Source organism: Echiichthys vipera, assembly GCF_963691815.1.
Source record: "Echiichthys vipera genome assembly, chromosome: 6".
Taxonomy (NCBI): domain Eukaryota; kingdom Metazoa; phylum Chordata; class Actinopteri; order Perciformes; family Trachinidae; genus Echiichthys; species Echiichthys vipera.
Genome location: NC_139831.1, coordinates 25,013,510 through 25,026,804, shown reverse-complemented (window position 1 = coordinate 25,026,804; position 13,295 = coordinate 25,013,510). Strand labels below are relative to the sequence as shown.

The following is a 13,295-nucleotide window of genomic DNA, read 5'->3' as shown; positions in this document are numbered from 1 at the left end:
TTTGCAGTTAGAAAAGCCCCTTTCACACATGCAATCTTTTCCGAACATTTCTTGCATGGGGTCACGTGTCCCACAACACCTTGTAGGATTGTGTGGTGTTGTGATTGTAAACATCTGTCTGACAAAAGAAGCTTTCACATGGAGCGAGCAAAAATCAAAAGACTCAGCTGACAACATATTTGAAGCCACGACTTTTTTATGATTTAGCATATACGCAAACGCTTTCACAGTTACCTGTCTTGCAAACTTGTATACAATAAATAATACTTGTATTATAATATTAGACACATTACAAGAACAGCTGCTTGCCCGCCATAATCCTGAAAATAATAAGAGACACGTTCATCTGCTTCTGAGTTTTATGGCCGTTGGCATCCTTAAGTGTTGCATTACTGCCATCTGCAGGACTGTCCCTTGCCCCAGCTATTCGGTCTTTAAGGGCGCACTCAAACTGTACATCCGTACCGTGCCCTGTGCTTTAGGGTACTTGTCCCCCCCTCCCTCTCCCTCTCCCCCCGTGGCCCAGGCCCGTACTCACACTACCTGGGCCTCGCACGAATGCTTCTTGCCTGCCTATACGTCATCACGCCGTACCACGTCACACGCATTGATTGACGTCATCGCGATGCGTCGCTTTGTTTATAAATCTTTCCATAGACCTCTGAGTTTTTGTGCGTCTTGTCGACTGTTTTTGAATCTTTTCATCCGCCCAAATCTGCAGTAAACACTCAACCTCCGCATCACACCAACGTGAACCTTTCGCTGCCATTGTTTTAAATTTCCGCGCATGGTCCCTCCTTCTTTTTTCTATGTCCCAACAGGCGCACATAAAATGACGTCAGAACTGCTGTAGGCCTCGTGCTTGTACACGTGCGCACGCTCGTGCTCCTACATGTGCAAACGTGCTTAACAAAACCCCACCTCTCCCAAACGGGCCGTGGCCAGCAAGCGTACCGCGCCTTTCACTCACACTGGTCAAACGAACAAGACTTTAGCTGTGAAACGTGCTTGGGCACGGTACAGATGGACAGTGTGAATGCGCCCTATATCTGACGTAACACCCTTTGAAAATACTATTTCCTGGTCCAAATGCTCCGTCGAACAAAACAACAATGGCAGACCCTGTGAACCTTTTTTTACGATCACTTCTTTCTTCTTTTCATCGATAGGAAAGTGGTAAAATGACAATTCCATCGTTTATTTTTGCCTTTTCTTAACGCAGATCTATTCAAACAATAGGGAACACACGACTGCTGCATTTTCCTCAACAAGAGTAAACATCGTTGTGAACAAACCGATGGAGCCCCCAACCCACCCTTCAAAATAACCCTGCTCCAACAGTATACTAAACAGATTGTTGCTAGATGTTTAAAAAGCTTTGGCTTGTATTACACACAGAAAAAGCTTCATGTCTTTCTTCTCAAACTGAAGTAAACAAAATAGAAGTGGCCACATTAACAAAAGAGTTCTGATACAAAAGACCTATTCATATACATTTGTTTAGAGCTTGACTCTGGCAACAAATGAGCAGGTCAGTGACTTAAGTGTTTCCAAATGTTAGCAACAAGATCAAACCTCGTATTTAGCCAGCCCATGCCACCAGTCATGTTATGAAAAGCCAAGACTTTACATTTCTACACGACCAAAACAGTCTTCAATCCTGGAAATGACTGTGTCAACACAGACCAGGAATGGAGCCACGATGTTTCAACACTACAGGTATAACTTACAGTATCTGGGCTTAAAGGACAATGTTAAAACCTACCCATCCTGTTGGATTCACTGTAAATTGTATCCAGGCAGCTTGCATGAATGATACTGACTGCCTGCCAACTTCTGCACAGTACGTGTCAGTCTGTGTAGCTGCCGGCACAGGATCTGTATCTATAGACGGATTATTATAATTGGCTAATCTGTATTCAAAAGCTAAAATGTATCTCAAGGGAAGAAAGGGGAGGAAGTGGGAGGTAGATGGCTGGAAAGGTAAAAGCATGTGAAGAGAAAAACAGACCGAGCAGGGAAAGAGAAAGAAACGCAGAGATAGAGAGAGGAGGTGGAAAAGAAAAGACACACAGGAGTGAGATAACAGTGGAAGGAAAGTGATAATGTTTCCGCCAGGATTGTCTGCGTGAAATGGAAATCAAGAGACTCAGAGAGGGAGAACGAAGGAGAGTTAAAGCAAAGAGAGGTAGAGGAGATGAATGGAGGAGTGAAAGAAGGAGCGTAGGTGTAGGAGGGGATGGAGAAGCAGCATTCCTGACCGCACAGTTACAGAACGGGACGAGAAAGAGGGAAAGAAGTTAATCTGAAATCCAGATGCCTTAAAGACCAACAGAGGGTCAAACTGATCTACACACACACACACACACACACACACACACACACACACACACACACACACACACACACACACACACACACACACACACACACACACACACACACACACACACACACACACACACACACACACACGCTGCATCCCCTTTCTCTCTCTCACAGACCTCAGGACCTCGGCTTTACAAGTCAGCAAACATCCACAGGACTAAAACATCAACTGGATACTTTTTAACGTCTGTTTTCCTTGTAAAACTCAAGACTTTCCAGCCTGCAGTGAAAATCAAAGGACGTGTTTGGGCTCTATTTTGTACTTCAACTGTTTATTCTTCCCTCGTCTGGAGGAATTTACAGGTGAGTCTCTTGTGGTTTTTATAATGGGAACTTGTTAAATGCTCCCAGATGTAAGTAACTTTAACAGAGGTTTTTGTTTGTGTCAACTTTTGATAGTTTTCTGTGCAGATCTCTGGTTTTAATACGGAGATGCTCAATTCACTGTTCTCCTCTGGAGTTGATGCAATAGCCTGAACGTTTGCATGGATGAAGTCATTTTCAACAGTTAGCTGACAGAAGTTGACATATGGCTGATGACTAATTGTGCTAATTTGAAAGTGTCAGTTGTCTTTGCAACATCAAGGGTGTTTGAAACCTGATTTCATACCGACTGTCAAGTAGTGATGGATGTGGTTGGTGTCACAGTAACTCATATAATGATTGACTTGTGTTAAGAAAGATTAGCAGGAGAACAGTCGAGGGCTGTTTATTTTTATTGTGCTGAGCAACTCTTTGTCCACAACTGTTGGGAAAACCGTGAACAAAAGATTTCATCTTCAAATTCTATTGCACTTTGTTAACCTCTATTTAACCCGTTTTGCTTACCACCCACCACAAAAAGGCTGCACAAGATCCCCATCTGATTATGTTCAAAGAGCATCTGAAATTACTTATGCTTGATATACTGTGTGCAAGACACAGAAATCTGTCACACACAGCCTGTTGCTGGGAATGTTTGTTTACTACGACCAGCTTTGGTTAAGTCCATTTCAATCACATCACTACCAATGATCACTTCAGGCAAACAGACGCTCTGGATAAATGTATTAGTTACTCGCAGCTTTGTTTTATTGACTAAAGAGGGACAGCTTTCAGTAATTATAGGCAACAGACAAAAGAAAGCTTGCTAGACTTCAGGCAGCGTCTCTCCGTGCCACCACAGCAAGATTTACAGCCAATACTTGGAAAGGAATTCTCAAAGGAATCTGCCCATTAAATAGCGATCAATTAACATCCAGTCACAGAATTTTGTTTCCCATCCCATTTACTCAGTGTGAGTGAGAACTTTACTTTGTGGCAGAAAAAATGGACATTTGTTCCATATTTTTACCCTTACACCTTTTGCGTGCATGCATAAATAAAATAGACTTCTAAAATCAAAGTGGACTCAGTGGACATTCATCCAAGTCAAGAATATGAAATAGTCATGTCACAACGTAATAAATTAAGATAAATTACCATAAACCAGGTGTGATGTAGTGACTAAGACTATCATGTATATATATACATACTGTATATATATATATATATATATATATATGTTCAATTTTTTGTCAGTCATAAAACAAAACTGTCCAACTTGGTAAATAACCGCCTGGAGACAAGGTTTGTATCCGATAGCAACCCTCCACACATTGTGTTGAAAGAGATTTCTGAATGGGTGTATATGGGCAGCACATGATATTAAAAACCTGCATGAAAACATGTGGCAATCCTATTGTATCCTCTCTTGACATGTGTTATCTTGAAAAGAGCAGCTGGGACTTGGCTGGCAGTCGTAATGCTTTTGACATAAAGATATTGGCCTCACTCAGACATTCTTAAAGGAATACTCCATGTATTAAATGACTGGTTGGGCTTTTGATCTGTCTTAACTGATTAAATATAGACCAATGAGTGGTTGGTAGATTTCTGAGCGGTGGTGCTGCATGCTAGCTTTAGCCAGAGAGAGCTGTGTTCGAAACCGTTCCCTCGTTCACTCACTTACTATGTTGGGATTGACCAAACAAGATTTTGGACAATGTACTTGATCTTCTCCTCCGGGAAAACGCGACCGCATTGCATTATGGTATACAGTAGTAAAATGAAGGGTACATCGTATGTACACTGAAATTAGCGGTGCATTGTGGGTATTTTATAGAAAACTATAATGAAATAACCACTAAACAATGGAACACCACTACAAGATGGCGAACACACTATATAGTGCACTATTTCCATGATTGGGAACCGTTTCGAACACAGCCATGGTAATGTTTTTCCCCACTGCAACTATTATTCCAGTTAATGCGTTTTAGGCTGTAAAATATAGTTTGCCTTGATTAGGAATGTGTGTAGCTGACTTATGTGCCAGCATTAGCAATTTAAAACAGCAAGATGAAGGCAGTCAAACCTATACAAAGCTATGAATCTGTTACATCAAAGCTCCATGTTGTCATCAACAAAACTTGTGCTTGTTTCCTGCTATGAAATGTCATAATGTCTGCCAAGAAAAGGCCTATGCAAAAGATATGGCATAGACTATTACTACTACAGCCTTTGCTCAAACTTTAACATTTTTTAAATTTAAGTCACTAAGAAAGCTCCTCCAACAGTGTGAGGCGCTGTGTTGGCCAGTAAAAAGGTTATGTGCCCAAGTGCTAGCATACATAATAGCCTAGCCATTTATTCTCAGTGTTAGTGGTAACACTTCTACAGAAACTATTGCTGAACAGGAAAAGTACGCTCTATGTGCTGCAGTTCAGCATACACTGTGTGGTTGGATAATGATGCTCCAACGTAACAACTTCCAGGACTTCCAGAAACAATGATAGGTGTATACTGTGGGTTCTAGTGGTAGCTCGTCTACATCTGCTGGTAAAGTAGCTTTTGGTTGCTCACTAACACAGGCAAAGTTACCATGATGATGTCACATGCTAATGTACATATAAAAGAAGTATTTCACTGGTTATTAAAGTGAAACTGGCATTTAAGCTATTTCTTATTGCTGTAGTTTGGCTAGTATAACCAAGGGTTAGCCAAACCATCCTACTAAATGATTACTGTAGACACTGTCGGCATGAACACAGCACTGGAAAACAGCCTCAACAATGAGGCCAGGAAAACACAAGTTAGCTTCCCAGGCAATCCCCATGTTAAACCCAGGACCTCAGAACTTTATTTAGCTGAAACATTTTTTTCATGGAAATTAACAAAACATAACTTAACAAAACACAGGTGGTCAATGCATCAAATGTCATTTCTTGTAATGGTTCATGTGTTTGGGTTTGTTTTCTCTGATGTTAAACCTCCAAATCCAAAATACAGAGTTTAATTTTAGAACAAATGATAAACACACAACGGTTCACGACAAAGATATCCATCTTATTTTGTTTTTGCTACACGTAGCCTTTTTGCTTTCTTCCAGTATCTTTGCGACAGCATGACTTTAACTCCTTGCATAGTTCAGCCACTGATAATGTTTAGTACACCACAGAAGAAGTGAATGATCATTAGATAGAAAGAAGGGAAAAAAGGAACAAATGAGTGAAGGATGTGCCTGTGAGCATATGATATTGATAAGCAGAAGGTCAGACAGTGTACTACTCTGGCTCATTCACTGGAAGTACTTTATGTCTGTGAGTCTGGGAGGGGTACTAAGTGATTTCATCAGACGAGGGCACCCTTTTTTTTTTACTTCTCATCTGTTTTCTCTTTCCCGGCTTTCTATTCTGCTGTCCTCTCCTCATCTATCATACCTCCCTTCCCTTCCTATACTTTTCCTTTCCCCTCTGCTTGGTTTTTACCCTCTCATTTCTTTCCTGTCCTCTCACTGTCTCCAAAGTGCTAACACAGGAGAGCTGGTAAAGCCATTAGTGGACAGCAGGAGCAGAGGAACAGCGTATACCTGTGATCATTATAACCCTCGATACTTGAGACTGACTGAATGGACAACTTTATTGCTCTGTAAAGTCAAGGTAGGAGCTGTTGGAGCAACAGGTTTCACTTTTACCTGAGGCGTCTTATAAATGAGGGTCACTGTACAGCTGTGAGTAACACCTAATAAAATGCATCCAATATTCATTCAACATGTCATTTAAATTATAGAACTGAACAAAACTAATTTACACAGACATTCATTGTGAGCCATAGCTAGGCCTATAATATACAAGATCAATGTCAGATACTGGCTTTTTAACAATGTTGCATGGAATTTTATGACATTGGACACAAGGTGGCAAAGTCATTACAGACCTGTGATGCAAAGCATCCCTCCTGCTGCTGGAGGATCCTTAACCATATCAATGAGCCTGTGTTCTGTAGTTGACCCTGACCCTATGACCTCCCCATCGAGGTTGCAAGAGGAGAGGATTTCCCTCTGTCGATCAATAAATAATAATTATTATTATTATCATGGTTGTGATGCACATATAGTATATCAACGGCAAATGTTTTTTTTAATTTTTTTATTTGAGTGTGAAAACTCATTCTTGACCTTATAAACAGAAGTTTAACAAAGTAATCTTTATTTTATCACAGATCTTCAACAGGGGGCCTGTAAAATTATGTTAACTTATTGGTTGATCATTTTTGGATTTTTTTGTTTATTAAAACTTCTGAAAATATACCTTAACATGAATTATTAGTAAAAATGAATCAGCCTATGCATACATTTGTTTAACTAATTTACATAACATTGTCCTTTCCACATATGTGTGTTTAACATTAAAGCGTTAAAGCATGTCAATACTTAGTATTTACCATAAAAAAATTTGTGGGCTTAAGCAACTCATTTTATAAATTATATGTAGGGGGTCCCTGCTCCATGTCTCTTTCAGCTACTCTACAGGGGAATTATTGGGTCTATGTAAATCATAAATAAGTCATAGAGTGTGGTCTATACCTACTCTGTAAAGTGTCCTGAGATAACTTTTGTTATGATTCGGCACTATAAATAAAATTGAATTGAATAGAAGATGCCTGTTTTAGATGAACAGTATTTCAAATGACTAAGTGTTTGTGAAAGGTGTTGCTTGTAGTGACAAATCAATAGAGAATTATCACCTGACTATGCAGTTCCTCTCAGCGCTACCAACGTTTTTAGTGTCTCAGGAGTTGGTGGAGACCAAAAACAGAATAAAGTGATAAGATATCAATATTATGTTTTCAATTAATGTAGATTAGCTTTTCTCGTCTATTTTAAGTGCATATCATGGTCATCTGCTAATGAAGAATATGAGCTATGGTTAAAAAGCTGCTGAAAAAGTAAGTGGACCTTGAGTTAAAGGTGCTGTACACAAAAAATTGAGAAAAAAAAGCAAGCTGGGATTGCCTCTACATGGCTCTCATCCTAGTACTGCCAGGTGTGTGTCCGTGTTAGTGCATGTGGCTGTGAAAAAACTCACAGCCACATGCACAAACATGGACACACAGCCCGACCATCTATCACAACAGAGAAGCTCGGATTTCAGCACACACAGAGAGAGTGTGACTTCATTCTCTGCTCTGATCGGCATTACTCCACTATGTTATGCTATATAACAACCATTGCTATATGCTGCTTTACTAATGCACTGAATGTCAAGTACAGATTTTAGGAATTTTAGCAATGATAATCTCACTTGGTTGGTCACCTACGATCCAAATTGAAATATCGAAGCCAAAGTTAGCATAATGCTTGAAGCATTGCTGTTCGCTCTGACATCATGGCTTCCACCTTGTGGACCCTCATTCGTTAAAGAAACATGATGCACTGAGAATGTTATTCTTCTCACCAGCTGTTTCGTGTTCCAAAAATATATTGTAATTTTTCCTTTTGTGTGATCTGAACCGTCACCAAAGAAATCCAGTGTGAGCCATGACCTCTATGTAGTTAATGTGTTTGTCAGATCAGGAAGTGCAAGCTGGTGTGTGTGTGTGTGTGTGTATTTCTGAGAGAGAGAGCTGAGAGAGAGAGAGAGAGAGAGAGAGAGAGAGAGAGAGAGAGAGAGAGAGGGGGGGGGGGGGGGAGAGAGAGAGCATACACATCAATAGCATATCATGATCCAGGTCAAACATCAGTGCAATTTCCTGTCTTCTTGTCACAAATGTCTTATATATACACAAACACACACACACACACACACACACACACACACACACACACACACACACACACACACACACACACACACACACACACACACACACACACACACACACACACACACACACACACACAGCTGTTAGGTGAATTAGCCTCCTTGTAGACAGAACACAAAGATAGAAGTGGAAACCAGAAACCCTTAGCTGGCCTCTAATGACTTCAAAATATGTATGTGTGTTGTTTGGTTTTACCTGTGAAGGCTTCTCTTTCTCTCCCTAGACCCATTATCTCTCCACTTCCTCTCCTCTCTCCAGTTTGTTAACTATCCGACTGTGTGTGTGTGTGTGTGTGTGTGTGTGTGTGTGTGTGTGTGTGTGTGTGTGTGTGTGTGTGTGTGTGTGTGTGTGTGTGTGTGTGTGTGTGTGTGTTTGTGTGGTTGAATGTAATTAGTTTGTTATTCCCTCAAATGATCATGTTAACATTTAAACCAACATAGGGATGCCAAACCACCTGGCACCGTAGCAAACCACAACTGTGTTAAGTAGTCATTTTCCACTCAGGGGTGCAGATTTGATGTAAGGACAGGGACACAAAAGTGATTTATTTATTTTTGCTCGTATGCAACTCATACCATTCCACCACAAATCACAACTCCGTAGAGGCCTTATCATTCAAAAAGTATTGCACAGGGAATCATCGACTGTTCTCACCTTTCCTGAACAGCCAACAGAGCGTATCACTTCTACATAACTGTCATATTAGTAAATCATAATTTTAAGGGTCGCAGGCATGTAATGTGAAGTCTGAAATTACTTTGTTAAATTTTGAATAATTAAGTATTCTTATTGAGGGGTGAGATTCGTCCCCCCCGGGATCTGCACCCATGTTTCCATTCTAGTGTCTATTGTATGGTACAGTATTTGTTTGAGCTATGTTGAGGTTTATTTATTTGTGTATGATTATCTGAGTTTATTTTGTAGCAGAAACTTGTTTCAAAATGATTCAATTAGGTGATCAAACCAAAATATAATACATACCTTAACCTTTAACCTATAATGTCAAATTTGGAAACCAAAAAAAGTGTACTGAAGGTGTTTTCACGGACAAGAGACCAGAGTGAATGAACAGTGTGTGTGCAGCTAGACCAGAGCACACAATGCTGATCGACAAATCATGCATAAGTTATATACATATATAAATTGTTGGTGGAAAAAAAAAACACATGGCCAGCAGGATAACAAAATCCTTACACAGGCACAAAAAAAGAGCTGACAAAAAAGAAATGTTGCCTCCTGACACCTGCACGAAGCAATATCATTGGTAGATGGGAGTAGTTGGAAAAATATAAATAAGAGGAACACAGCGTATACATTTTAGTGTGTTTGCTTGATCAACGAAAGGCTCATTGGTTTATTAGATAAAATCTTGATGATTTCTGAATAAATCTCTCTTCGCACCAGAACTTCTTGGATTACATTGTTTTCTTTACTTCAGGAGTATGATTTTTTACAATAAACGGAACAAAGTAGTGGGAGGCTTGATTTCTGAGCCTGGATGATTTAGCCACAACATTTGATGTTCCAGCATCAGGAGTGACGGAAGATCCCTGAAGCCTGCATGGGGTTGCCTGCAATTCAGACCGTCAGAGGCGTCAAAACTTGAGGTAAGCAGACCTTTTTTTCTGCTATAAGCTGACTGCGTCTAAATGCTAGCACTCCACAAAGGTTTAAAGGGAGTATCTCGTCTCCAAAGAACCAAGGAAAAACAATAATCTTACCAATGAACTTGAATATAATTATTAAAATTTGGCCCACAAATCTAGAATAATTGGATAAAATACTCAACTGAAAAAAATAACAAATCGTGAATCATTAAATAAGCACTACTACTAATCTTATGTGATTCACTGTGAGATTTTAACCATGGAGCGAATGAGCTAATAACTAACACAGAGTCTGAATGAGTGTCTGTTTAATGTTGTCATTGTGGCTTACCGCTTATCGTCTACTAAATCCCTCCCTTGGCACATCAGAAGGATTTGCCACACCAAAAGAAGGAGAGCTACAAACAAATAAAAAACAGATCAACAACTGCACATCACCATCCATCCTTGGAAAGTTAAATGGAAAAACAATAAAGTGGGGCGACCGAAATAACGATCCAGAAAAGAACAGATCAGAAAAAGAACCATAATAATTGAAAGCAGGTGTCACAAGGAAGTTCCCAGCCCAGAAGGACATAATACAACAATGCTTCATAGGGGCTAAACAAGGAAAAAACATAGGCTCAGCGGACCAATGTTCCTCTGTTAGTGATGCAAGCCAAATCCAAAAAACAAAAGTATATTAAAAAATGTATGAAAAAGTGGCCCAAGATAACAACTGGAGATCAACAATGGCCAAAATAGGAGGGCACTTTCAATGAGCAATCTCTTTGAGATGTGGAAAAAACTATCAGACACCACAAGGCTGAAGACAAGAGTGACAAAAGAGAAGGAAAAAGAGTGAAAGAAGTTCTAGGTTGGTACTGATATGCACGATGGAACCATGATCTGAAACACAACAAGTTAAAAGGAAAAGGAAAAGAAAAAAGTTATGCGGTCAGAAGGAGAAAAAGAGTAGAAGAGAGCAGAAGACCCTCATCCACTATTCCAAAATGAAAGATTGATCCCCCTCCTTAAAGAAACCCAATAAAAGGTTTCACCTACAAGAGGATGGCTGGAGACAATACCAGGAAAATATGACAAACAGAGACAAGCAGACCCCTGATGTCAAACCTAAAGAACACACCAAGGAAAGTTTAAGGAGACAGGGTTGCCATTATACTGCGCTCTCCTTTATGATGACAATCAAAACCACACTGACTATGACATCTACTGGAGAGGGTTACTCAACCAGAAACCACTTTCTATTTTCACCAATGACGTTTATGCAGTGACACTTCCACCGACACAAATGCTGAAAACCTCGGAACAAAAGACTGGACCAAGAACCATCTCACGTATGATCAAAACACAAAACTGAGTTGGGTCGTCAAATCGTCAGATTTTCGCATAGAAAACAAGCCAGAAGCCATATTATCATGCAAGAATCAATATCCTCTCAAGCCACATGCCGTCGTAGGGATAAAGCCCACCTTCGAAGGCCTGGTAGCTGATGTCCTGGTAAAGATCCGGAGTCCCTGCAACACCCCAATTTTTCCTATCAGGAAGCCATACTCTCCTGATTATCAATCAGTGAAGGATTGAAGGGCTGTCTATACCATAGTTGATGCAGAGACACCTGTCGTCCCTGTCTCACACACACGACTAACTAAATTAATTTGGGGCACATGCTGACTTTCCTGGGAGTGACCAGATATGTAATTCCAGACAGCACAAGACATGCTAGGCACCAAACAGAGGTTTGGTCTTGTCTACTATCCAAAGTCTCAAGGGTCTGTCGAACAACTAACAGAATCTCACACCTAACCCTTCATGTATGCTTAAACGGGCTGGCCAACGCAATTTCCTTATATTAGAGGTCCCTGAAAGGCAACAAGCCAATTCAACAGGAAGTCAGATGTCAGAGGGCCAGAATAGACAGGCCACAAGCAGTCAGGGCAGGGAGACCACAAGCTCAGACAGCCAGAGAAATAACACAGTCAGTCAGGCGGGGGTGGCTGATGCATGGGGAAGAAGAGTCAGAAGAAGGGTACATAAGCAAAATTTTAGGGGTTTAATGGAAATGGGACCAGTTGGTGTGGTAGCAATGGTACTGACGTTTCCAACAACCAACACAGAGAAAGTCACGACAAAAAAGCTCAAACCTTAAAAATGTATCAGGAAGACCTAGGCAAATTGAGAACTTTTCAAGGTAAATCCAACATACCGTATATCACTATCTATAACTGGATGGAGTTCTCAGGCAAAGTAAGAAAGACTGTATTAAGTAAGAGAACATTGACAGGAAGCAGATTAGACAATGGTGAAATAGTAAGGAACCTAATTGAAGAATGTAAATTCTATAATAACCTCACTTACCCTCAGTCACAAGAGAGCCTCCATCCATGAACACCAGACCATGCGCCACATGGCCCCAATTAGTTCCATAAGATAACCACAATTATCAAGCATGCAATTTAGACTTATGATACAAGGAAATGTATGTACCATTACAATCTTCAACAAAGCATGATCTAACCAAAAAACTACATTATAATGATGCATCTAATTCTGATAATGTGTTTCCAGGTAACCATGGCCCAAGGGAAGTACAATCGGATGGACGGCGAGGAGTATTATGAGGGCCTCACAAGCCCCACCGGATTCGCCTCCAAACCCCCAATGAAGCAGAAGACAACTACACTTTATCAACTCATCAGTCCACCAACAGAGGACTCAGATGACTATGAACCAGTAGTATCAACAGAAGACCGGACCACACCACCACACACAGAGCCATCCCCTCAAAGCCCAGAGCCTGTAGACCCGGCTCCTGAGCCACAACCAGTTGAGCCAGAATCAGCAGAACAACCGGAGAAGGGGTCTCCCCAGACCCATTGATGATCGTGTTCAACTGCCCCCTGATACATCCAAGGACGTCTTTGCTATAATGCAAATGCTGTCAACACGCTCAACTGAAAACATGAGATGTGAAAGACAGAAAAGCCTGAATCAAGCCAACAGCGGAAGACGACAGGACCTCCTTAGAAGCACCGCCCTCATTGAAAAGGAGAATATGAATCTCCAAGCTTGTATCAAGAAAATGTCCCTGGTCCAGAGGATATTCACTCAGGTTAATGTGGAAGCAGCGAACTGGCCCAAAAAGAAGACTGCCTACATTGAACAAGTGGCAACCGT

General features: G+C 40.7%; 1 protein-coding gene across 1 annotated transcript in view; it reads left to right on the top strand.

The window, feature by feature from the left end:
• The first annotated feature begins 2,459 nt into the window (after positions 1–2,459).
• Positions 2,460–13,295, top strand: part of LOC310948156 (matrix-remodeling-associated protein 5) — a 36,038-nt gene continuing 25,202 nt past the window's right edge. The window contains exon 1 of the mRNA XM_083915187.1: positions 2,460–2,691. The gene's annotated coding sequence lies outside the window, so the exon portion shown is untranslated. The remainder of the gene's footprint in view (positions 2,692–13,295) is intronic.